Below are 25,904 nucleotides of genomic sequence, written 5' to 3' on the forward strand. Positions count from 1 at the left end.
TAACCAATATTTCATGGGACTTAAGACCCACACCACAAGATTAAATGCATGCATGATATAGTTTGGGTGACCAAGACCAAGGTACTAGGGTAAAACACAATGCTACTTTTATAAGAAAAAACAGAAAATGTATTAATAAAATGACTTCTAATGACAAACAATATGTATATGCATATAAATATGTTAAAATTTTAAACAACATGATGGAAATTAATAAAAGAGAAGACAGGAAAGTATTTGAAATAAATGAGCAAATACCCACACACTTACAATCAACAGGAAAAAGGTAACAGTGACGGTACTTCTGACAAGCTACTTATAAACAGGGTGTGATAGGATTTAGGCCAAAAAACAGAGGCAGGGGGCTGTCGTAAAGCTCACACATGGAGGTGGGGCTCAGGCAGCATTTTGTTGGAAAGATTTATCGTAACAACCATTCTCATTGCTGCTATGTTCATAATAGTCAGAATCTGGAAACAACCTAGATGCTCATGTGCTCATGTCATCACCTGGTAAAGTCACTTAAATTTTCTAGAAAAGGAGATGCCTCCATCAATGTGAACTATCAGGCCTTGCTCACTTACTTTCCCTGGAGTTACTAGCAGTAGATCAGGCCACCTGGTTCTATAGCTATGACAACTAACAGCTGTTCATCACAATACCCTGATTCTATTTGTTTCTTCAATCTTTGGTTCTGAAGTCTCTATGTCATCTAAATTGTGCATTTGACATGTGTGTATGCTTTCTCTTCCTAATTTCTCCTTTACTTGTAAGAATCTCAACCACAAATTTAGAAGGAGTGAAGGAAATATGTATTTGGCCTCATGATTGGAATTTAGTTTTTTTGAGTACTAGCTTTGAGTGGTATGACTTAACAGAGGGGTGTGTAGACACTGTTGCCCATTGTCCAGTCATAGCCACATTGACAGACATGTTCTCTATACGATAGCAAAGTCTTTGCTAACTATTTTTCAAAAATATGTAGTCTAATGTTAAGTATTGCATTACATACTGGGAACTTTGTGAACATTTTGTTTATTAATGAGTTCTCTCTCTCTCTCTCTCTCTCTCTCTCTCTGTGTGTGTGTGTGTGTGTGTGAGAGAGAGAGAGAGAGAGAGAGTGTGAATGTGTGTGTGTGTGTATGCGCGAGCGCGCGCGCGCGCTTCATCTGCTCACTTGCATGCTGTTGTATGTTCGAAGGTCAGAGTGAAATCCATGATATTACTTTCTCTCTACCACTCTAGCTACAGAACTTGAGCCCAGATCATCACTCTAGGAAGCAAATATCTTTACCCACTGAGTCAGGTCTCTGGTTCCTGGAACTTCACATTTAGCAAAATTGTTAAAGGTTTCTGTCTCTCTGATGCCTATTTTTGAATCTTATACTAGAACCTGAAACATGAAGACATAAGTAGGGTGACATAGACAGCAAAGAAGTACATGAATACACATGACTGCATGTGAAGCTTATATATATATATATATATATATATATATATATATATATGAGGAAGGCATTATTATAGAGGATGTACTCAGAATTATTAACACAGAGAGGGTGAATCAAAAGGAAGCTATTAAGGGTATTAGTCATTGTGATAGTTAATAAATTAGCATTTCTAGTCTTATAGCATTCACTTGAAATATTAAACAGCAGGATATACTAATGTAATTGTTTTCCTATAAGTAGATTTCTTTTTCTTTCTTTTAGAAATGCCATGGTTTCTATTGTTGTAATGTGATATGCTGAAATAGGTAGAACTTATTTTCAAGACAGGAATAATCATATTTAGGCATCATTAATAAATCTAAAAATAATGATTATAATATCTTCACCATTGGAGATGTTAGGATACAACCTTCAGACTGAGCTGCAATATTGGGAATATTGGGCAGCAACTCTGCTACTATCTTAATGGACTGTGCAATCTGCCTTGTTGCTGTGTTTAGATTAGGACTAACCTTCCAATTAGAATAATTTCTTATCTGTTGTTACATTCACTACCTGCAATTAGTGGTGCACTTCCTTCAATATATGTGGTTGATAAGATAACCAGTCAAATATGTAAGCCATTCACAAATTCTTAACAATTATTTCATTCCAAAAAGAAAAGGAGTAATTTTTCCACTCTAAGAAAAAGATAAAAAGAGATGGAGGGAGGATATGGAAAAAATGAAATTGTGAGGAGTATGTAGTGGCAGATTTGCAAGGAACTGGAGGTGAGAAGGGGGTGAATGATGATCTTAGTACATTGTATTTATGTATAAAAGAGAGTAAATAAAATCTTGAAGGAACAATATTTACAACTGAATGAATAATGTTAAAAACCTAGGACTAGAACATTTTACTGAACAGTTCATTTCTATCTTTTGAGTTTCAAGTGTTCCTATCATTAAATAAGCTGGTGATATATTATGGTATGGAATTGGTGACACTATGGCTGGAAATTTGATGTTCCACTTATTAGATGATGAAATGTGAAATTTCTCAGGGATAAAAGATACATTTAACTGGAAATTTTCTTGCAATTGCTGTTTTCAAAAATTTTTTAATTATTGGTTCCTTCTCTTAATGTCTGTGAAATGCTTATCAATTGCTTTTTCACAAATGGTATTTGTTAAGAGAAGTTTGACTATATATCAGCCATTTCCTGTAGGTGGAGGTTTATGTTACATCTGGTCCCACAGCTATTTAATCCCAAATAATCACACAGTGACTTATATTAATTATTATATTAATTGGCTCAGGCTTCTTATTGGCTAGCCCTCCCTTCATTATTAACTCACTTTTATCAATCTGTGAATCTCCATGTGGTTTTGGCTTACAGGTGATGTCCAAGTATCTTCCTTCCTCAGCAGCTACATGGCATCTCTCCAGCAACTCATTCTCTCTGTTTGTCTTCCCCGAATTCTCTTAGTCTGATAGCCCCACCTATACTTCCTGCCTCTCTACATCCTGTCTGTCCATTGTCCATAATAGTTTTATTCATCAACCAATATGATAAACATATATTCATAACATACAGAAGGACATTCTCTTTCAATTTTCATAACCACAGGCTTTGCCCTGAGCTCTGTGGATTTTCTTGAGGAGCTACTGAAACTTTTCAGTGTGTTTCAAAGCCAACCCCCTTTCTCTCCATGAAGGACTACTTTTATTATTTTTGTTTTTATTTGGGGTTATGTATTTGTTTGTATGAATGCAGGTATCTGAGGAAGAAAATAGAGTGAAAGATGACCTGGACCTAGAATTACAGGGAATTTTGTGAGAAGTCTGACATGGTTGCTGGGAACTGAACTTGGGTCACTGGGAATTCCAGTATACACTCATAACTCCTAAACCATCTTTACATCCTGGGGACTCTTTTAATCCAGAGGAAATAGTTGCACAAAGCAATCTGTGAATCAATGAAGGAATATTTGAAGGGGATTTTCTGACACACCTATAATGCTTTATAACAGAGAATAGAGATTTTAAAGTTGACATCTTACCAAAAGTACAAAGAACCAGGAAAAATTCAACATTACCAGTATAATATTTTACTGACAGAAAACATCGGGGCATCAATTGTTAATCATATAATCTTCAGTGAATACTAACAAGAAAAACAAACCAAGTTAGCTGCACACACATGGCATGTTTAACAGAAGCATTAAGGTTGACATGGAAAGGGAAGCTCTGTCTTTAAATTGGCATTTTCACACCTGATTTGTGAGTTACATAGACTCTTAAGAGTGGTTTCATATTGGCATAGGTAAGCAATGTCATGATGCTACCCATACAGACTTCTAAAAGAAAAAGATGCCATTATGGAAGGTATTATTTTATTATGAAAATAGTGTGATATTAGGAGCTATTTAAATCTGTGCAGGCCCTGCTAAACATATTTTCTGTAGTTAACTAGTTATACAACAAATCCAAAAATCAAATCACTACTTTTGTCATTATGCATCACTGGAAATATTTTCTAGTTTCTAGAGTAATTAAAATTGTCTCTGTACCCATTTTTTTCTGTAAGATTACACCCAATCTCAACATCAACAAACTCACTGTCAACAGCACTCATTTCAGCCACCTTGAAATTGCAATCCTAGCAGCTTTAGCTTGGTCAGCATGTAAGTAAAAGGGATATAGCTTTGTGAATTAAATTTAAAACCCCAGAACTTTGAGATATCCTTTGGCAAGGATAAAGCTACAGAAAACCCCTCTGCACAAATTCCAGAAAATAAGATTTTTTTCTTATCATTAATATTTTTTACTTGTCCACCAAGATTCAAATATATTTTCTTTATTCACTGGAATATGTACAGTGACTCTAATATATTTATTTTTGATGTTCTAATCATTTTGATAGACTGGAAAATGCTTTTTGAAATTTTGTGAAATATAAAGGCAACATGAAACCCTAGCAAAACTAATACAGGTGAAAATTATCAAACAGCTTACTTGCTATGTGCTAGGCACTAAAGATACAGAAATGGAAATTCATTATGCCCTTTTGACACACAGCTCACATGTAAGTCTACAAACAAGGATTACACTACCAATCCGTAATATCTCAGTGATTGGTACCTCAAGATAGATGAACAAATTCTGCTTTATTCAATAAGTTCATGTTTTAATATAATAGTCAAAATCTGTGAAAAATACAAATTAATCATTATTATGTCTGTTTCAGGTACTTAAAATGCTTTATCTCTAACAGAAAGCAATGATAAAAAATAGACAAAGAGATAGCACATGGGTGCTGTCAGGATTAGTCCAGTTAGAGTGAGTGCAGTGTAGAATTGAAAGCCTGGGAGCCTGGGGATGTATGTGCCACCTGTCACTCCCTTTTACCAGCTCTGAACTTGGTCAACTGCTTAGAATATTATTGCACCATTTTTCAATCTCTGCCTGTGGCAGCTTAACATAGTCACGAACACTCTCTTCCATTCCCATTTTACCCCCCCTTTCTTTTCAATTTAAGTTAATATAGACTACCATTTCTGAAGGTAGCCCTGAGGCCAAGGAGAATATTTATATCTGCTGCTACTCAGACAATAACGGAGCCAATAAAGAATGTCATAGATTTTGCACTCTCCCCATTATGTTTCCTGGCTTCCTGTGGGTATTCTATGAAAGACTGTGGGTGTTCTTAATCAAGGAAACATCATATTTCTTTTATCATTCTGTCCTTGTAGTGTTTTCATTTAAACAGATTTCTTGTCAAGTGATACTGAAGTTTCAATAATATTTTCTTTATCCTCTGAAACATGTACAATATCTCTAATAATATAGTATATTCATTTTCAGTATTCAAATAATTTTGATAGACTGGAAAATGCATTTTGAGATTTTCCCTAATATAAAAGCAATATGAAACTCCAGCAAGACAACTGCAGGTAAAATAGCAGGTATCTTTCAAATCTCCAGTGTGAACAGAAGAAAAGCCACTGAGATGTTAAAGCTGGTTCAGTGCCTATGGTTAACTGGATTTCTTACACCTTGGTATAGAGAACTCTTTCTGTCTGTGGGTCCAGGAATCTATAATTCTTGGTGCTTCTAAAACTGACAAATGGTAGGCATACATACATACATACATATATACATACATATATACATAGATACACATAATAGGGAAATTGAATAAAGACAGATTACATACTGAATATGTCTATATAAACACAAAGTAATGACTATTTAAATTGTTTCCACTGAATCATTTAAGAATTAAATATAGGCCAGTGAGGCAGCTCAACTGGATCTAGATGTCAGCTCTTCCCTCCATGTCTAGTTTAGTCAGAATTTTTAGCTGTAGTTGTTACCTAAGTTATTTTTTAGGTGCAAAGCTAATGGGGGACAAAGATAAAAATGGACACTTTGATTTGCTTAATAAAGTTGCAAAACTCAGTATGGTACATGGTATCCCTTTCCAAAAATACTTGACTTAAGTTGGGTGATGATTAAGCTCTTCAGTTAAACTTTCTAGAATGATGCATGAACTATTATTCTGTGATTTTGGGGCAAGCACAACATTAACACAGAGAAACACATATCATTAAGTAGAGTCATTAAGTGACTACACCAGTGACAAACCCTTTATGTGGGCATTCTTTGATTGATGTTGTTCATGAGTGGTTGATCAAAAGATATGCAGGAGAATATTAACAATATTTTCTATTTTGATTTTAATAGTCATACATTTACTCTCATGGAGTAGGCCTTGAGACCAGTCAGAATGCAGTTGGTTTTGTCCTTAAGATGGCTAATATTGATTGTCAACTTGACATACCTAGGAATAGAGAACATCAGTGGAAGAACTGCCTTAGTTGGATCTGCCTGTTCTTATGTCTGTGACACATATTCTTATCTTTACATTTTATGTTTTTATATTTAGAATTACAGCAGTTCTCCCTTCCCTTTCCTCCCTCCAGAGCCTCTTACACAACCCTCCTTACTCTTTCAAATTCATTGCATTTTCTTTCATTAATTGTTATTGCATGCATAATTATTCCTAAATATAGCCTGCTTAGTCTGTATAATGCTACATGTATGCATGTATTCAGTGCTGGCCATTTGGTATTGAATAACCAATTGGTGTGCTGATGTATGCTTTCCTGGGGAACTTCACATCTCCTCTCAGCATTCCTTAGTTGCCTGTAGTTTTTTGTATAGGGTTGAGGCTTTATGGTTTTTCCCCATCTACTTTAATGTGTCTGTTTCTGTTGTCCTTGTTCAGCTCATGTTTGAGGAGTCATGTTAGTATAATTTTATTGCATTATTAAGAGACACAATCTCAGAGCAAATTCTCCAATCTTCTGATTCTTACAGTTGTTAATTCAAGTAAGAAAATCCAACCTATTATTAATGATGTCATCCCCAGAGGGATGGGCCTGGATTGTGAGAAAGGTAATTGAATAAAAACCTGGGAGCAAGCCAGTAATCAGTGTTCTTTTGTTGGATTTTGCTTCAAGGTTGTTGGCTTGGGTTCCTTCTTTGGCTTCTCTCACTGACGGAAGTTAAAATAAATACCTTAGGCTCCACATTACTTTTAGTCATGGTGTTATTACAGCAACTGAGGGTAAACTAAGAGAAAATACCTAGGCTCCGTGTTGAGTTACTGTTGTAATCTGTCTTTGTGGGGCTTCAGTCAGATCCAGCTGACTTTACCCGATCGTATCTGAGAGGGAGAGTGTGAATTGAGAAAACTCAGGTAAAAATGCTACGAAAATGCAGAGACACAGGATAGAGTATGGCAGGCACTCCAGTGAATACTGGAATCCCCAAGTTTATTTTTCAACTTTCTTATATGCGTCGAAAATGGGGGAAAATGGCAAAAGGGGGAAAATGGCAAAAGACATAGCCATGACTTAGACCTTTAGGTCTTATGAATTTAACCTTGGAAAAGTAAGGATAGTTTTGAACTTTCTGACATTAACCCAAAATGAAATGGAGCAATCTTATAGGCCCTGAAAAGTTACTAACCCAGTATATCTCAGTATGATCTGAGAACTCTAATATCTAGAGTGTTTCTGAATGGTGACCATGGTCTACAAAACTATTTTCAAAAGTGAAAAATTGGATGTTAGATTTCATATGCACCGTTTCTTTAAAATTTGAATGAAAAATTATCTGTGTATGTTATTGCACAGATTCTATCTTCTATCTCACTTTTCATAAATGCTTTCATTTTAGTTGCAAAAATGGGGAAAATGTCTTGATTCATCTACTTATGTGTCACTCAAGGTTGTAACACACAGGGTTATGGCCTCACAAGATCCCAAATACTGATGTTGAGAAACCAAGTGACTCTAATTTATTCCTAAATTACTTTTGTGAATAAGAAAACTTGAAAACTTTACTTTTAATAAAATGAGGGGCAAACTAGTGAAGATTCATCTGGAATTAATTTTGTTATATGGATTACTCTGTGAATTCAGACAGGAGGAGTTCAAACTCATTTAGTGACATTGACATAAGACATTTTCCTTCAGTAAGTTGCCATCAAAATGTGTCAGTCTTTATTACAATGCACAAGAATTGTAATAACATGGCAGGTACTGAAACCTGTGTCACTCCAACAAAAGGTGTCCTCTCTTCATAAACAAATGGAACCATCTTAGAAAGGGCAAATCTTTTCACCACCATTATCATTCAATGTGCCTGAAATAGATCTGTATTTATGCTAATATTACAACTATTTTAAAATCCCTACTGAGTTCAGACTACTTGGAATAATGGTTATTACAAATCATTTTCAGAATAATGTTCCAAGGTAGAATAAAATTTGTTAGTACTTAAATTCATTTAGTGACAACAAAGTTAAAAAATTACATAATCATTTATATCTTTAAATTGTTGAAAGAATGACCATCAAGCATAAAATGGCCTAATTAGGTTAGAAGACTGTGAAGTACCAGGAGGTCTGCAATACAAGTTCAGGAGGAACAGAGAACTGTAAAGTTCTTGAAACTTAGTTGTTGTGTTTCTAAAGTGAAAGTCAGATACATCCATATTTGCACAGATAAGCACATAATGTGACACTTTGATTTTTTATGTGTTAAAGTGTGTAGCAAATGATGTTGATAATTAGATAGATTTTAAGTGATTTTATAGTTATACAAATATGCTTGAATATTCATCTGATTTAAAATCCTTACTTTTCTCAAAAATAGTATTTTCTGTCTTGTAACAGAATATGTCCTTAAAAAGTAGATCACATAGGATGATCTTGAATTAACATTTCTTACAAAACAAAGTCTGAATACCTTATGAAAGCTTAGTATATACTCTACAAACTATAAAAAGAAGGTAGAAAGATCTCAGTTGAATAAGAAAATTAACTAGTTACACATATAGGAAACAGTATTCTGGGAGAGATGCTTGGAGAAGCTTTTATCCTTAAAGAGTCCCAGATAAATGTGAAATAATGATAGTACAACATTTTAAGTGAAATCATGATAGTACAACAACAATAAAATTTACACATGGGAAAATTATGTCACTCCTATACTTATAAAGATTCTTGTCAGGAAACCCAGTGAAAGTACGAGAAGAAAGTGTGACAGAATCAGCAGACCACAGAAGAGTGCTGTGAGAGTGTGTCTCCTAGTAATAACAGAAGTTACACCCATAAAGTCTCATCAATCTGACTGCCCAAGTTTTCCCTGAACAAGGACTACACCTATGGATGCATGGAAGTGGGTAGGAAAAATCCCAAAAGGCCTCAACACAACACAAAGAACTGTGGGCAAGTGAGGAAACTGAGAGCAGGAGAGGCAGTCTTCCTGAGGGAATAACATCACAATTGGTTATCCAATTACAAATGACCAGCCCTAAAAACATACAAACATAAATACATACATGCATGCATACATACATACATACAGGTAAAATTATATGAACTCAGTGGATATAATATTTATGTTATATATATATATATATATATATATATATATATATATATATATATTAGGATGTAAAATACTTATATGACTGAATACATACCATTTTTTTCTTTTTGTGTCTGGGCTACCTCACTCAGGATGGTTTATTTTAGTTCCATCCATTTGCCTGCAAAACAATTGAAATATTCTCCTAGTCCTGTAAGTGACAAAATCAGCAGTGATGTCATTAGAACCATTTGGTCCAATGTCTGGTATGCTAGGGTACTGGATGGACCCCAAATCTAGACAGCCCAAAGGGGGTTGAAATACTTCCATTCAAAAGCCTGGGTAGTCAGTCAGATTCAAACAATTTTATCTGTTACAAATAAGAAATACTTAGTGGTTAAAGTCAAGACTTACAACTCACCAGGAAGTGATTACTCTCACCAGATTTTTAGTAGTGTTTGGCTGCATTCACCCATGTTTACCACGACTTCGTTCTCATACTTAGAAGAGTTAGGTAATCTGTTTCACTTTTACTTCATATGTTAGAATGGATGTGTCTCCCTTTACTACACCTTATCACTTTTATCTGAGTAAATATAAGTCATCATACTAAGTTAGCACAGGTACATCCAACTATTGATAACCCATGACTAAACTGGCCTTGTGGCTCAGTATGAAAGGGGTATGCTAAATGTGTCTGTTGATTGGAGTTTAATTCCTCAAAAGTGGAAGGCGGTAATGGACTCCATAATGTTGTTCTCTGTATTCCACATATCACATATGTATCTTGGCACATGTACAAACAAACCACTTCCAACATCACACATGAACACACACACACACACACACACACACACACACACACACACACACACACACACAGACACCTGTACACACATGCACACATACAGAAAGAGAGAGAGCAATAACAATACTAATATTAACAACGATAAAAGAGAAACCTGTTCCCATCTTCCTGTTCCTATTACTACTTTTAAGCTGCTCATTAAAAGGTGCCTTTCATTCAGTATGGAACCAGTTTCCTGAATATTGCCTTTCTCAAAAAAATACATTACCTGAAATAATATTTGTTTTTACCAAGTAGGTTTATTGAATTCATTAATGCATTTTCTAACAGATAAATTTTAAGGAGGAAGTAGTAACCGGAGTTTTTTTTTTAATATTTTAGCCACTAAAACTGGCATATTTCCTTTTAAAAACCATTAAAATTAATGAGTGAATTATGCTCAAAGTTTGAACATAAGTGATCCTGAATATAATGGTGTCATTTTAAAAATTAGTAAAAACAAATTAGAAACCAGATGTCTGGACAACAAATCTTATAATCAAGCTCTTCTTTAGACTATACCTTTAGTTCAGCACAAGTAATTCATTTTCCACAAACACATACACAAGTGCACAGAAAATGCTACATGAGCAAACTGAAGAATGTACTATGTATAATTAGGTATATGATGAGAGTGTTCTATATAGATTGTGTTTATGATTCAGAAATGCTTCTGGTATTAGGAACTATAGACATGTTCGCTTTGGTGGAAATCACCTGCTGCCTTGAAATAGATGGAGCAGACTTGCAGCTGAAAATTCAGGAAGCAGGAGGACTTTCAGAGACCAAACCATGTGAGAAAGCATAATCTGTTTTAATGAGTTGTATTATTGAGTGAAAACTATTGTCTGGCCCAAGCTTAAAGGTCATCCTCCCAAAGTGTGCACAAAACTTATGCTTACCAGGGCTAAAATGTAATAAGCAAGAACTCACTACAAAAGGGATCAGAAATTGTATGTAGGAAATATCTTTAGGCACTTTCCCATTGTTTTCAATCCTGCTATTTTTTGAAGTATTAACTATTGAAGCTGAAGACATTAGACAATTTCTGTGGAAATGTAGTTAATGTTTAAAATGACCTTTCAACTTTCAGGTCTGGAATGAAGATGCTTGGCAGCCTAGTCTTCATCCTTCTATGAGAAATGTAGGCAACACTGGGAAAATTGCTGGATATTTCCAGATGTGTGTGAAAAGAGAGAACATGGAGGAAATCACTGCCCAAACCTGAGGCACAAAGAGGTAGAAATGTCCACTGGAAACAGTGTTAGATATAAATACTTGACCTGCCTTCTGTGAATTACTAGGGCTCAGTGCAGACAAGTCTGAGAATGACAAAATCCAGGAGAAGCAAGATGTAGAGGGTTTTTCATATCTTCCTTTGTAGCTTTACTTTAAAGTGATTCAGCCATTGTCATTGTCAACAGTTCAAGACAAACAGGGAAACAAACAAAAACCTCCCTACCTATTTTTGGAGCTGACTGGCCATCTAGACTTTTGAGTGAAAGTAAGCAGACCCCTTTTTTATGGGTTGTCTGGTTTTTGGTCCCATCAACCTAGAATCCTAGACAATAGACTCTGAGAACATTTCAACTGCTAAGAACAGTGGGAATGAAACTATGACTCTTGCACCAGGGGGGCCTTGATTCATCCACAGTCATACCAGGAGAAGGGAACCACTTGAAATCTGCCAGAGCATTTTGTTATTTCTTTTTAACAAAACCTGCACTCAGCAGAAGCTGTTTTGCCAATTGTTCAGACCCAAATCTGAACCTCAGTACAAGGCAATCTCAGGTAAAGCCATCATACCCAAGTTAGATGCAAATGGCTGAATTTGGGTAGTGCACAGACCAGAGTCTCAAGCTTACTACATGACAAAGACTTTGTCATCTCCTGGAATGCATAGTTTTTGGCATGTCTTACCCACCAAAGGTCTATTTACAGAAGTTCATTTTCAGTACTATTTCATTTTTAGCTATCCAGGAAAACTGGGAGGCAAATTAAAAGGACAATAATATCATCATCATCATCATCATCATCATCATCATCATCATCATCATCGTCATCATATTTATCATGTTAATATCATCATCAACAACAGCAACAACAGCAATTGTTAAGGAAAGTGTAAACATTAAAACCAGACTCAAGTATAGCAGAGCTGCTACAATTAATTTCAGAGGCATTTTAACATTCTAGTTAATGAGCTAAATTCAATAAAGTCAATAAAGAGCAAATGACATGTAAGAAACAGAGGAGCAATGCTGGTAGATTAATGGAAATTATAAGAGATGTAAACACAAACAAGCAACAATGACAACAACAAACCTACTGAAGATCAAAAATATAGTAACAGAAATGAAGAATGACTTTGGTGGGCTCATGTGGTAGAAGAACATTGGAATGGAAGGAAGAGCTTCCCTCAAGAGAAACTTCCAGATTTGAAACACAAAAGGAAAAAAAAAAGACTGAGAAAGCGAAGTCAGTACAAAACAACAGCTGAAACCTGTGGGACACCTACGGAGTAGAGCATATGTGCGCCGGAAACACAAAATGGTAAGAAAAAAAGGAAGAAAAAATTGAAATGATGATATGAAAATTTCCACAAGTTATTATTTGGTACTAACCCACCAATCCTGGAAACTCAAAAAATACCAAATATTCATGCCTGGAGAGATGGCTCAATGAATATGAGCACTTGTTATTACAGAGGACCCAGGTTCAAATCTTAGAACCTACATGGTGTCTCCTTACTGTCTGTTACTCCAGTTCCAGGACATTTAATGCCAGCTTCTAAATTCAATAGGTACCAGTAAACGTGTACTGGTATGAATATCCAAGAAGAGAAAACACTCAGGCATACAAAAAAGTAAATAAATTTTAAAAATACAGAGTAGACTAAAAGCCTAATATGTGAAGCTTACTACAGCATATTATATTCATAGAGGAGAATACCAGCAATAAAAAAATGCTGAATGAAGACAGTGGAAAAATAAGCTATTGTTTCTTCAGAAGTAAAGGCAAATCACAACATTTAAGGTCTCCCTAGACGCCCCACAAGGCAAGTTGACTGAAATCTTTTAATGTTCAGAGAAAGAGGGGTTGAAATTCTATACCCTGTGGAATTATTATTTAAAAGTAAAAGATAAATGCAAATTTTCAGAGTTAAACCAAAATAGTGAGGCTGTTGTCAGATCAGTCCTGAAAGAAATGCTATGAGAACTTCCATAGAGGCAAAAGTCACAAGCTGAGATCTACATAAAAAGAAAAATACCAGAAAAGGAATAAGAGAAAGTAAAATAAAATCATGTATTTGTAAAGATCTCAATTGATATAGCAATTTATTCAAAATAGAAGTGGGCCCGAATTGGAAAGTGTATATGTTTACTAATGTATTTTTTTGAAAATTCTTTCTCTTAGTCTTTGTTGTTACAATATAATTATGTAATTTCTTTCTTTTTTTTCCTCCATGAAATCCTCCCATATACTGTCTTTGTTCTCTTTCATGCCCATGGCCTATTTTTCATTAATTTGTATTGCATACATATGCATTCTTAAATACATAAATACAACATGTTCAGTCTCTATAATGTTACTTGTATCTGAGTCTTTGAGGCTGACCGGTGGGTATTGGATAACCAGTTGCTTTCATTCACCTTGGAGAAGACTTTCTCTTGGTTTTAGCACTCTTTTGCTGCCTGTAGTATTTTGTATAGGATTGAGGACTCCTAGGCTCCCTCTACTCCTTCAATCCTGTCAACTTTATTATAAGTATTGTTTTTTTGCATTCTCACCAATAATTGAAATGAATGACAGTGATGATATAAGGAAGAGAAGGAAGGAATTGGAACTATTTGGTTGTTATAATAATAGGACTCTAGTCACAAACCAATGTATTCTCAAGAAGCAGTGTGGTGGTACTGATACACTTTGAAGGCATGGTGTCACCAGGATATCACTTTGTGATTCCCAAGCCATTCACTTCCTGGTAACTTGACATAGGGTAAAGTGATCTACACTACAGAAGTAAGGGTGGGAAATGGTCAAAGGACCTCTTTACCGATTTTCATTTTAGGCTGATTTTATGTCTCTAAAAGTAGTAGTTTTTCCCAAGAGGTTTCACTTTGTTTAATTGACAAACCCATTTGGTTTTCCTTTTAGAGGTGGGGCAATAGTATGCTTTTTTCCTTACCAGAAATTATCCTTCTAGGTAGGAATCTTATAATAGACAGAAATCTGGGAGCCCCATGTGGTTATCTGATAATGAACCTGTTGAAGATGCATGGGTGTCAAGACTCCTCCCAGGGCCAGATATATGACTCTAGTCCCTTTTCTCTGATTAGCAAGTAAAATTCTGTGGATCTCATAATTTAGTTTACATGTTGTTATAGCGCAAGGGAACAGTCCAGCCTCAGTGTCCTCCAAGGTTGCTAAAATCTAAGTAACTAACTAACAAAGAGGCATTACAATTAGTCACATCAATAATTCAGTAACTTTTATCTCAATATCTGATTAAATTCTTAAGATATGTAAAATGATGTTGTAAAGCCTGTGGTATAACCCACTGGGAGTGGAGCCAGACCTAGGATACGGTCATGGGATATATAAGATAGCAGGCAAAGCCGTTTCTCAACAGGAAAGTAGTTGTCAGTAGATGATGGTAGAGCCTTGCTCCAAAATCCCAGAGGTCTCCTCAATGCTTGTGTAGCCAGGTTATGATAATAGAAATTAAGCAATACTTGAATCATATCTCTGATCATAGGAAGAGGGGTCACACTCCCAAATTGTTAGAAGTTCCTTGACAGAAAACTAAGAAAGAGGAGATTTTTCATCATTAAACCTGTTTATAAAAACATGTGGCACTGAATATCAAATCATCAGAAAAATGTTAAGTCCTGTTCAGATAGTTCATATGCAGCTTGCTTCTCTACTAAGCTTTCTATTCTATAATTGAAATTTGGAATCACCTACTATTCTAAAATTTCAAATTAATTTTCCTTTTCCACTACTTCATGTTTTTATTAACAAGGAATTAATTCATATAACCATGAAAACAAATGAAATTGGGACTGGAAGACAGCTAAGTGTGTAAATTGATGGATCCACAACTGTAAGGACACAACTTTGAAACCCCAAGAGTCCTGTGTTGTCAGGTGTGGTAGTGCACATCTGCAATCCCAACACTCCTATGGAGAGATGGGAGGGAGAAGCAGTGAATCCCAACAATACCCAACAATGTCCTCTGACTTCCATACATGAACATCCACACACATATCCATGCACATGAATAAATGACAAGTAATGGCTACTCAAATATTTTTGTATGACTACCTAGTACTCATAAAGCCGCAAGAAACAAGCAATTTCATGGAGTTGGAAATTTACTTACTGAGAAATGTCAATTCCTAAACGTGAGGCCCCCTCACCTTGTAGGAAAATAATCAGTTCACTAACTTCACACTCTTATTTTTCATTCATCTCTTAAGAAGTTTTTCAAATACCTATGAAATCACTGCATTGCCTTTCTCTTGACACTTATTTAATAAATCCTGTACCTATTTAAGGACTCAAACCCCAGCCCAAATGCTCCCTATGCAGTGTTTAAAAATGTTGCCATTACCTAATGTTCATAGTGCCCACACCTATTAGATTAGTTCAAACTTTTTTTTCTTTTTTGCTTAGCTGCTCTGATTACCGTTTGCTTATAGTTTATTTTTAATTCTCTTCATTTGGACTTTATTTCCTTTGTAGGCTTTATTTTTTGATTGTTATCTTTTAAAATCTGTCTTTTATCTATAAACTACCACCTTTTTATACCCAAATTTAGAAACTTGCTCTTGAGTGGTATCCCATAAATGCCCTCTATTGTTATTTTTCTATTGTATTACTTCAAGGAATCAAATATTACTACATCTTTCAGTAAATACGATAATGGTCCACTGTAAAAATTATGAGTCTTATCTAATTTGAGAGGGTCAATTAATGAAACAGTCAGGTAACCTGGGAAATAGTATCTGAAATTTTGTGTACAGAAAGGAGTTTCACTTGAGAAAAGTCAGGAAAGAAGAATTAGGAAGTAAAGAATTGGAACAGGAATGTATTATATTAGACATTGACTATCATGAAATTATATTACAAAAGTAATTGATTTTTAAAAAATGCAAAGCCAAATATTAGACTCATTGTCAGGAACATGGGTTGTTCGGAAATTTGATGTAAAATAATTTTTGTATTTTAAAACTGAGTGCTAAAGTACCCAATAAAGATAATCCTCAGTATGTTATCTTAAGTTCCCCATGTGTCTACTTTTTATATTAACATCTCATGATTATTTTGCTTTAGAATAGATTTGTGTTTCATTAGGCTGAAAACTAAAAGTGAAAACATTAGAAAATATGAGAGATGCAAAGTTTAGTTCCTCAAATCTAATAGAACACTGACAAAGAAACTCTAAAAAAGGGAAAAAAATCTGAGTGCAAATTAAGACAAAATGCCTTGTTTGTTAATGACACCAGTAGGAGAGACACATAATATATAGCTCTTATACATGAAGCTTACAGTGCATCTTCTAGTCAGAGGTAAGCAAATTATGTATTTCAGCAGCCTTCTCACATGCCTCTGGCATTGGTGCAATTTATTGGAATATTTATTGGAACTTGTCTGTGGCCATGTGTCTTTGAAATCTATGGCTTGTATCAGAAGATCCAGCAAATGCTAAAATATTTCCTCTTTGGTGCTTTGCATATAATACTTTTGCCTCATGGTCAATTCTAATGCAATGATAGATCCTTTGTTTTTTCATGGGGGTATATGTTTAAATAGAAACTTTGAGGATTTCTATCTTTCTTCTAGACATCTGATTCAGAGAATTATAAAACACATTTACAATCACTGTATCCCAACCTACACAACTGGCAGAAGGCGTCTTTCCCACCAGAGGAAAGGCCAGCTCCCTCAACCCAAGGTAAGACTGCCCCTCGATGCTTCCCAAACCAGCTAAGCCTAATCCCAACCACTCCACTTCTCCTTGTCATGTTATCCCAGGACATTCTTTCAACAGAGATCCTTTACCCCATCAAAGGCCAGGCCAGATCCCTGAGAACCAGATAATCCACCATTCCACCACACACCCACACTGTCTGAGGAAGGAGAAGATTCCAAGCTCAAAAGCAAGAAAATATTTTTAGTGAAATCATAGGGGAAAAATTTCTTAACATAACAAAGGACATGCTATAAATTTTTGAGAAGTTTACAGAAGAGCCAACAAATTAGGCCAGAAAAGAAAATCCCCTCACCACATAATGAGCAAAACACATGGATCAAAAAAAAGCTGCCAGAGAAAAAGTCCAAGTAACATATAAAGGTAGACCTATTAGAATTACACCTGTCCTCTCAATAGAGACTGAAAGACATAAGAGCCTGTATAGATGTAATACACACTCTTGATTCTGGTCTAGACTACTATGCTGAGCAGACGTTAAATCACCATAGATGTAGAAAACAAGATACTGCATGACATAGTCAAATTTAAATAGTATCTATCCACAAATCCAACTCTGCAGAAGATACTAAAAGGAAAACTCTAACATGAAGAAGTTTACTACACCCACGAAAACAGAGGCAGCACATAATCTTACAATTCTAAAACCCAAAGAAGGAAAATGCATACACACATACATACATTCTCTCTCTCTCTCTCTCTCTCTCTCTCTCTCTCTCTCTCTCTCTCTCTCACACACACACACACACACACACACACTACCACAAGCTACAACTACAACAAAATAACCAGAATTAGCAATAATTGGTGATTAATATTTCTTAATGTCAATGAACTCCATCCCTCCCCTAAAAGACACAGGCTAACAGAATGTATCTAAAAAGATCTATCTATCCTTCTTCTGACTACACAAGCACTGCAGCATCAAACATAGACCTCACCTCATGCAGCAGATGGTGGAAGTAGCAGCAGACACCCACAGCTAAACCTTGAACTGAAAGTAGGAAAACATTACAAAGAATCAATGAAACAAAGAGTTATTTCTTTGAGAAGATTAACAAGTTAGAAAAACCTCTATCCAAACTCACCAAAAGGCAAAGAGATAGAGCATGTTAATTAACAAAACCAGAAACGAAAAGAGGGATATAACAACGGACACTGAGGAGATCCAGAGAATGATCAGGTCATACTTTGAAAACCAGTACTCGACAAAATAAAAAAAAAATCTAAAGTAAATGGACAATTTTCTGGAAAAATATCACTTACCAATATTAAACCAAGAACAGATAAGCAGATTAAATCCTAGAAGCAGTCATCATAAGCCTCACAACCAAAAACAGCTCAGGGCCAGATGGCTTCACTGCAGAATTCTACCAGAAATTGAAACAAAAGCTAATACCAGTACTCCTCAAATTCTTCCCCACAATAGAAGCATAAGGGACATTGGCAAACTCTTTTTATGAGGCTACAATCACTTTGATAACCAAGCCACACAAAGATACAACTAAAAAAGAGAACTACAGAAAAATATCCCTCATGAACATCCATGCAAAAATACTCAACAAAATATTGGCTAATGTAATCCAAGAAACATCAGAAAAATCATCCAATATGATCAGGTAGGCTTCATCCCAGGGATGCAAGGATGTGTCAACATATGAAAATCCATCAATGTAATCCACCATATAAACAAACTGAAAAAGAAAAACCACATGATCATCTTACTACATATTGAAAAAGCCTTTGACAAAATTGAACATCCCTTTATGATAAAGATCTTGGAGAGAACAGGAATAAACATATCTAAACATGATAAAAGCAATATACACCAAACCAACAGCCAGCATAAACTAAATGGAGAGAAACGCAAAGAGATTCCTCTAAAATCAGGAACAAGACAAGGCTTTCCACACTCTCCATATTGCTTTAATATAGTACTTGAAGTTCTAGCTAGAGCAATAAGAAAACAAAATGAGATCAAAGGGATACAAATGGGAAAGGAAGAAGTCAAACTTTCACTATTTGCAGATGATATGATAGTCTACATAAATGACCTGAAAACCTCTACCAGGGAACTCCTACAGCTGATAAACACTTTCAGCAAAGTAGTAGAATATAAAATTAAGTCAAAAAATCAGTAGCCCTACTTTATACAGATGATAAATCCAATGAAAAAGAAATCAGAGAAATATCACCCTTAACAATATCCACAAGCAATATAAAATATCTTGGGGTAACACTAACCAAAAAAGTCAAATACCTGTATGGTAAGAACTTTGAGTCTTTAAAGAAAGAAATTAAAGAAGATACCAGACAATGGAATCAAATTAAAAATCCTGATATTAACCCACACACCTATGAACACCTGATTTTTGACAAAGATTCTAAATCTATACAATGGAAGAAAGATGGCATCTTCAACAAATGGTGCTGGCAGAACTGGATTTGCACATACAGAAGACTGCAGATAGATACATATCTGTCACCATGCACAAAACTTAAGTTCAAATGGATCAAAGATATCAACATAAATCCAGCCACACTGAATCTTCTAGAAGAAAAAATGGGAGATTCCCCTGAACGAATTTGCACAGGAGACCATTTCCTGAACATTACACCAGTAGCAAAGACATTGAGATCTGCAATTAACAATTGGGACCTCCTGAACCTGAGAAGCTTCTGTAAGGCAAAAGACACAGTCAGTAAGACAAAACAACAGCCAACAGAATAGGAAAAAATCTTCACCAGCCCCACATGTGACAGAAGGCTTATTTCCAAAATATACAATGAACTTAATTTGTATTACAAACTCAATTTGTTTGTAATAGCCAGAACCTGGAAGCAACCTAGATGCCACTCAACTGAAGAATAGATAGAGAAAATGTGGTACATTTATACAATGGAGTACTACTCAGCAGAAAAAAGCAATGGAATTTTGAAATTTTCGGGCAAATGGATGGAACTAGAAGAAACCATCCTGAGTGAGGTAACCCAGTCACAAAAAGACAAACATGGTATGTACTCACTCATATATGAATTTTAGACAGAGAGAAAAGGATTACCAGCCTACCGTCTTCTTCACCAAAGAAACTAGGAAACATGGAAGACTCTAAGGGAAAAATGCATGGACCCAAGGAATGGGAAGGGGCAGGAACTCCTGAGCTAATTGGGAGCATGAGGGTAGGGGAGAGGGAGCTGCCAGAATGAGAACAGGAGAAAAGGAGAAGAGAGGAGAGGAGGAAATGGAGGAGCAGAAATATTGAGTTGGGGGAACAATAGAGGAGAGCAGGATGAGAGATACCATATTAGAGGGAGTCATTATAGGTCTGAGGAGAGATCTGGCACTAGGGAGATCTCCAGAGACCTACAAGGATGATACTAACTGAAAATCTAGGCAATGGTGGCAAGGATAACCTAAATGCCCTTCCCATATAATGAGACTGATGACTACTTTTTATGCCATCCTTGAGCCCTCATCCAGAGGCTGATTGAAGCAGAGGCAGACACCCACAGATATACACTGAAGTGAACTCTGGAACTTAGTTGCAGAGAGGGAGGAATGAAGATCAAATGGTTTGGTAGCAGGCTGGTGCAACCCACAGAAACAGCTGTCCTATACAAGGGATAGCACATGGACCCCAGACTGCTGTCTGGAAGGTCAGTACAGGACTGATCCAGACCCTTGAACATGGATGTCAATTAGGAGGCCTCTGCACTCTATGGGGCCCTGGTAGTGGATTAGTACTTTTCCCTGGTGTTAAGAAGGAATTTTGAGAGCCCATCCCACGTGAAGGGATGCATTATCGGCCTGGACACATTGGGGAGGGCCTAGGCCTGACCTAGGATGATGTGGCAGACTTTGGGGAGCCCCTGTCTATGGAGTGCAGGGTGGATGGGGTGGGGGGCAGGTCAGGGGTAGGTGGGGAGGAGAGGGAGTGACAGAAGTGATTGACATGTGAAATAAGCTTGTTCCTAATTTGAACTAATAAAAAAATACAAAAAAGAAACCAACACAAGGAATAGACAGCTGATAGTATTCAAACTGAGGGCTGAAATCAATCAAATATGAACAAAAGAAACTATCTGAAGAATCAGAGATACAGAGTTGGATCTTTGAGAACCTCATCAAGGTAGTCAAATTTTATCCAAACTAAGAGGAAGAGATAGAATATTCAAATAACAAAATCAGAAAGAAAAGAACCACCAATGGTCAGGGAATATCTAAAGAAATAACCAACATCCTTAGCCACTAGGGAACTGAAAATCAAAGTGATTCCATCTTATACCTGTCAGAATGGCTAAGATCAAAAATACCAGTGACAGCTCCTGCTGGTGAGGATATGGATCAAGTTGAATACTCCACCATTGCTAGTAGGAGGTCAAATTTGTACAGCCACTGTGGAAATCAATATGACAGTTTCTCAGAAAATTGGGATCAATATACTTCAAGACCCAGCTATCCAAATTTTGGGCATACATGCAAAGAATCCTCCCTCATACCACAAGGACACTTGCTCAACTATGTTCATAACAGGTTCATTTGTAACAGCCAGAACCTAGAAACAACCTAGATTCCCTTCAACTAAATAATGTAGTACAATTACCCAATGGAGTATTACTCAGCTGTTAAAAATAATGGCATCATGAAATTCAAAGATAAATTGATGGAACCAGAAAAATAATTTTCTTAAGTGAGATAACCCAGACCCAGAAAGACAAACATGGTACACACTTACTTCTAAGTGGATATTAGCTGTAAGGTAAACTACAATCATGCTACAATCCACAGACCCAGTGAATCTAAGTAATAAGGAGGGCTCAAACAGGGACACTTTGATTTCCTTGAGAAGGGGAACTACATTTTATAGGTAGACTGGAATGGGTGGAGATAGTAGCAGTAGGGATCAGGTGGGGTGGTAGAAGGGAAGAGTACTTGAAGAGATATCTGGAAAAGGTAGACAATTGGGGGTGAGGTAGAAATCTAGTAAAATCAAAACTCCCAGGAATCTCCAAGGTTGACCCCTACCTCAGACTCCTAAAACTATGGGATACGTTCCCTGAACTAACAATCTCCTAAGGATAGTGGAAGGAGTGGGGGACCAACACAGCCACATCACCTTCAACCTACAGTTAGTCTTGCCTACAAGATGTGATGGGGTAAATGTGGCACAGAGTTTGTGGGAGTAGCCAAACAATGACTGGATCAACTTGAGATCCATGGCACAATTGGACTCCTACCCCTGATGCTTCCTGGATCACCAGGACTCAGATGTTGGATATAGCATAGACCTAGGATAGAGGAAAACACGGCTGTTAAAAAAAGGAAAAAGAAAAATAGGAAATGTAATTAATAATGCTTACTATCTGCAATAGTCATAGATTGGTACATATTATGAGAGAGGCTTCACCCAAAGCAGATGAAAAAGCCCATGGTCAAACATTAGGTGGAGCTAGGAGGATCCTGTGCAAGACAGGGAGCAAGGATTTCTGGAGCCAGAGGGTTTAATGGTGCCACAAGAAAACCTACAGAATCAACTAGCCTAAGCTCATAGGGGCAACCAACAACCAGAGAGCCTACATGGGTCTGCCTTGGCAATCTGTATATATGTTACAGTTATCTAGTTAGAACTTCCTGCACAACTCCTAATAGCGGGAGCTAGAGCTATCTCAGTTTTGCTTGCTGTTGTTAACCTTTTCCTCATTCTGCATTGCTTAGTTCAGCCTTAATAGGAAGGGAGGTGCCTAGTCTTACTGAAACTTGATATCCATGGGAAGCCTGCCCTTTTCTGAATAGAAATGGAGGAAGAGGGGATATTGGGACAGGCGGAAGGTTGTGGGGAGGCACTGGGGGGAGAGAGGAGGCAGCAAAAAACTGCAGGCAGTATCTTCATAATGATGATGATGGTGATAAATCATTAAGAAAACACATTTGCAAGTTATGAGTCAAATTCTCAATGGGAAACTAGATAACAGAAGATTATTCCAAGGACATTTTATACAGAAGTATTAAAATGGTTCATGTAGAATTATGAATAATGAGAGCAGATATTGGCACCATAACAGAGGGTCAGGTGCTACCACCCTAAGGCCCAGATGCAATAAAAAGAAGCAGCTCCCAGAACTCTAATGATGGAAGACTGCCTTGCATCAAGAGTACTTAGTCCTTAGACATCAGGCTTGGTTGGAGGAAAAGAGAGTAACTCTCTGCCCTTATTTTCTCCATCCCTCCAGGTTTGATCAGTGGTTCTCATTGGGAATCCAAATGGAAGCCTGAGGGCAGAAAATCTAGGTCTTTAGATGTAAACCAGGTCAGTCTCTTAGGGCAGAGGGCACAGTGAACAGTATAGAAAGTGGATCAAATAGAAAGAGAAGAAATAACAGGAGAAAATGGCTAGAATATTATGTCTGTTTTCAACAAGTGGGACCTCCAGCTCCAGCTATCTATTAAAGAAGAAAATAGTGAGTGCCCTAACTCAGTATAGCAGATGGTGTATGTGTAAGTGTGTATGTGTGTGTGTACGATGTAGGAATGCCTTAATTTACCATAAAGTCTATGAAAATACATTTGTATATGTACACACAGCAGATTTAAGTATAACATAAAATTTCACCATTCTCTAAATGTGAAACCTCCTAATATGATTTGCTCTAGATTGCCTATTGACTTTTATTTATTATATTCTTACAGCAAACAACAAAGACATCAACAATCATTTATATTCTTCTCAAAATTTTCATAGAAAATGTTTGGTGAATGAATTTTCAATGGGTTTAATGACCAAGTTTGAATGAGAGAATTACATTGTATAGAATAATCTCCATCCAGGGTTACCTATGTAGGCTACAGCAAATAAATTAATAATGCTTACTATCTGCAATAGTCATAGATTGGTACATATTATGAGAGAGGCTTCACCCAAAGCAGATGAAAAAGCCCATGGTCAAGCATTAGGTGGAGCAGTCGCCTCTAAAATAACACCCTTAGTTTTTGTATTTGTGTACACACACACACACACACACACACACACACACACACACTGTTTTTGACTTGCAAATGTGTATTCGGCCTAATCATTATCTATCTCACTCATTACATCACAAATTGCTCACATTTCTGATGGATAGGGAAAATTCTGATCAGATTTGACCTAGGAAAAACTATCATGAAACAGTAGTGTTCTCCCTGAATTTTCCTATTGTTTTCACTAGGATATTTTACACATCTTTAAAATTGTAGAAAGAAAAGAAAAGTTGTATAGTATCACAATTTGTTTTGCCTATGAATGTGAAAATGAACTCTGTCCAGTGTAACCAATACATTATTACCTGCAGTTATTGATCAATTTTGCATGTATAAAATCAGGTCAGCATTTCCTAGTGCCTAATATATGAGTGGTTCTATGAATTCTTAAAATCAGTTGCATCATTTTATTTTTGCCTCAATAATTGATGAGTTGTACAAGACTTTTACTATGTATTTATTTTGGAGATTTTATATCTGTTGTGGTTTTACCTTTTTTTTTTTAAGTGTCCCACACTGATAGCATGACTAAAAGCAAGGGTCATGATTTACACTGGAGAAGACATTAGCTACTCAATAGGCTTTGAAAGATGGTACCAATTCCCTAGAGGGTGAGAGAAGAATTGCTCAGCAGCACTTTGAGTAAATAACAACTTAAGCACCATGGGCTTTATACGTCAAGTTGATAAAGGAAACAACTTAAAAAGACAAACACATACAATGCTTCTTAACCTGATCTGTGATTTTTATGATCAAGTGCTGTACTTACACAGCTTGCCATGTAGTACTTTGGAAATACCTCAGAGAATGACAGGGTATGATTTCCATTCTTTTTATTGTGGAGGAAAAAGTAATTTTATTGTCGTTTGAATATTTTTATACACATCCTTCATGCACGAGCTCCCATCTCCTGAAAATTGTGGGTTCCCTATGGTTCCAGGCTGCTAGCAGGTTAAGGAGGAAATGTTTACATCTCATGCAAGATTAATTAGGTTTCTGCAAGTTTCAAAGAAAGCACCTGCTCTCTAAAGTTACAGGGAGAATTTGGCAGCAGTATCAATCACTCCCCAGCTTGTCAATCAACTAGTATATACAAATAATCTAAGCACACTTGCTTTGCAATTAGCTGCAGGAAATATTATTTTCCATGTAGAAATTAACCAACAATTACATTTGATAACAGTCCAAAAGTTCAAACTATATGCAATGCCAATATTAAAATCATATATACACACATGCACATACTTACACACATATGTATGCTTATGTATAAATCGATATACTTGTTATTTGAATTAGAGATTATATGATGACATATATTATACTTGTGTGAGATCAATATTAGAAGTAAGTTTGCAAATGTACTCAGAGATTTAGTTAATTGGCAATTTATGGCTTAAGAAAACACATATAGTATGTGATTTGAATTCAGTGAACCAATTTGTATTGAAAAGTGTGTATATTTAGGAAAGTTACATATATTCTTGTTTATGATTGTCTTACAGTTTCTTTTCTGAGAGGAGACACCATGCCACAACAACTCTTACAAAGGAAAACATTTAATTGGGGGTTGCTCACTTACAGTTCAATGGTTCAGTCCATTATCATCATGGAGGGACATGGTGGCATGTAGGCAGACAAGGTACTGGGGAAGTAGCTAAGT

At 36.2% G+C, this 25,904-nt stretch overlaps 1 long non-coding RNA gene across 4 annotated transcripts in view; it reads left to right on the forward strand.

Moving 5' to 3' along the window:
- Positions 1–1,502: 1,502 nt before the first annotated feature.
- The window catches only part of LOC107979401, an 82,891-nt gene continuing 58,489 nt past the window's right edge, over positions 1,503–25,904 (forward strand). For 3 of the 4 annotated variants that reach the window (XR_003480919.2, XR_003480921.2, XR_004771815.1), the window contains exons 1-2: positions 9,471–12,776; positions 17,073–17,184. This is a non-coding gene — a long non-coding RNA (uncharacterized LOC107979401). Of the gene's footprint in view, positions 6,894–9,470; positions 12,777–17,072; positions 17,185–25,904 lie in introns of those variants that run through there. The other variant, XR_004771814.1, reaches the window with a different exon arrangement.

Source organism: Cricetulus griseus (assembly GCF_003668045.3).
Source record: "Cricetulus griseus strain 17A/GY chromosome 1 unlocalized genomic scaffold, alternate assembly CriGri-PICRH-1.0 chr1_0, whole genome shotgun sequence".
In the NCBI taxonomy this organism is placed as follows: domain Eukaryota; kingdom Metazoa; phylum Chordata; class Mammalia; order Rodentia; family Cricetidae; genus Cricetulus; species Cricetulus griseus.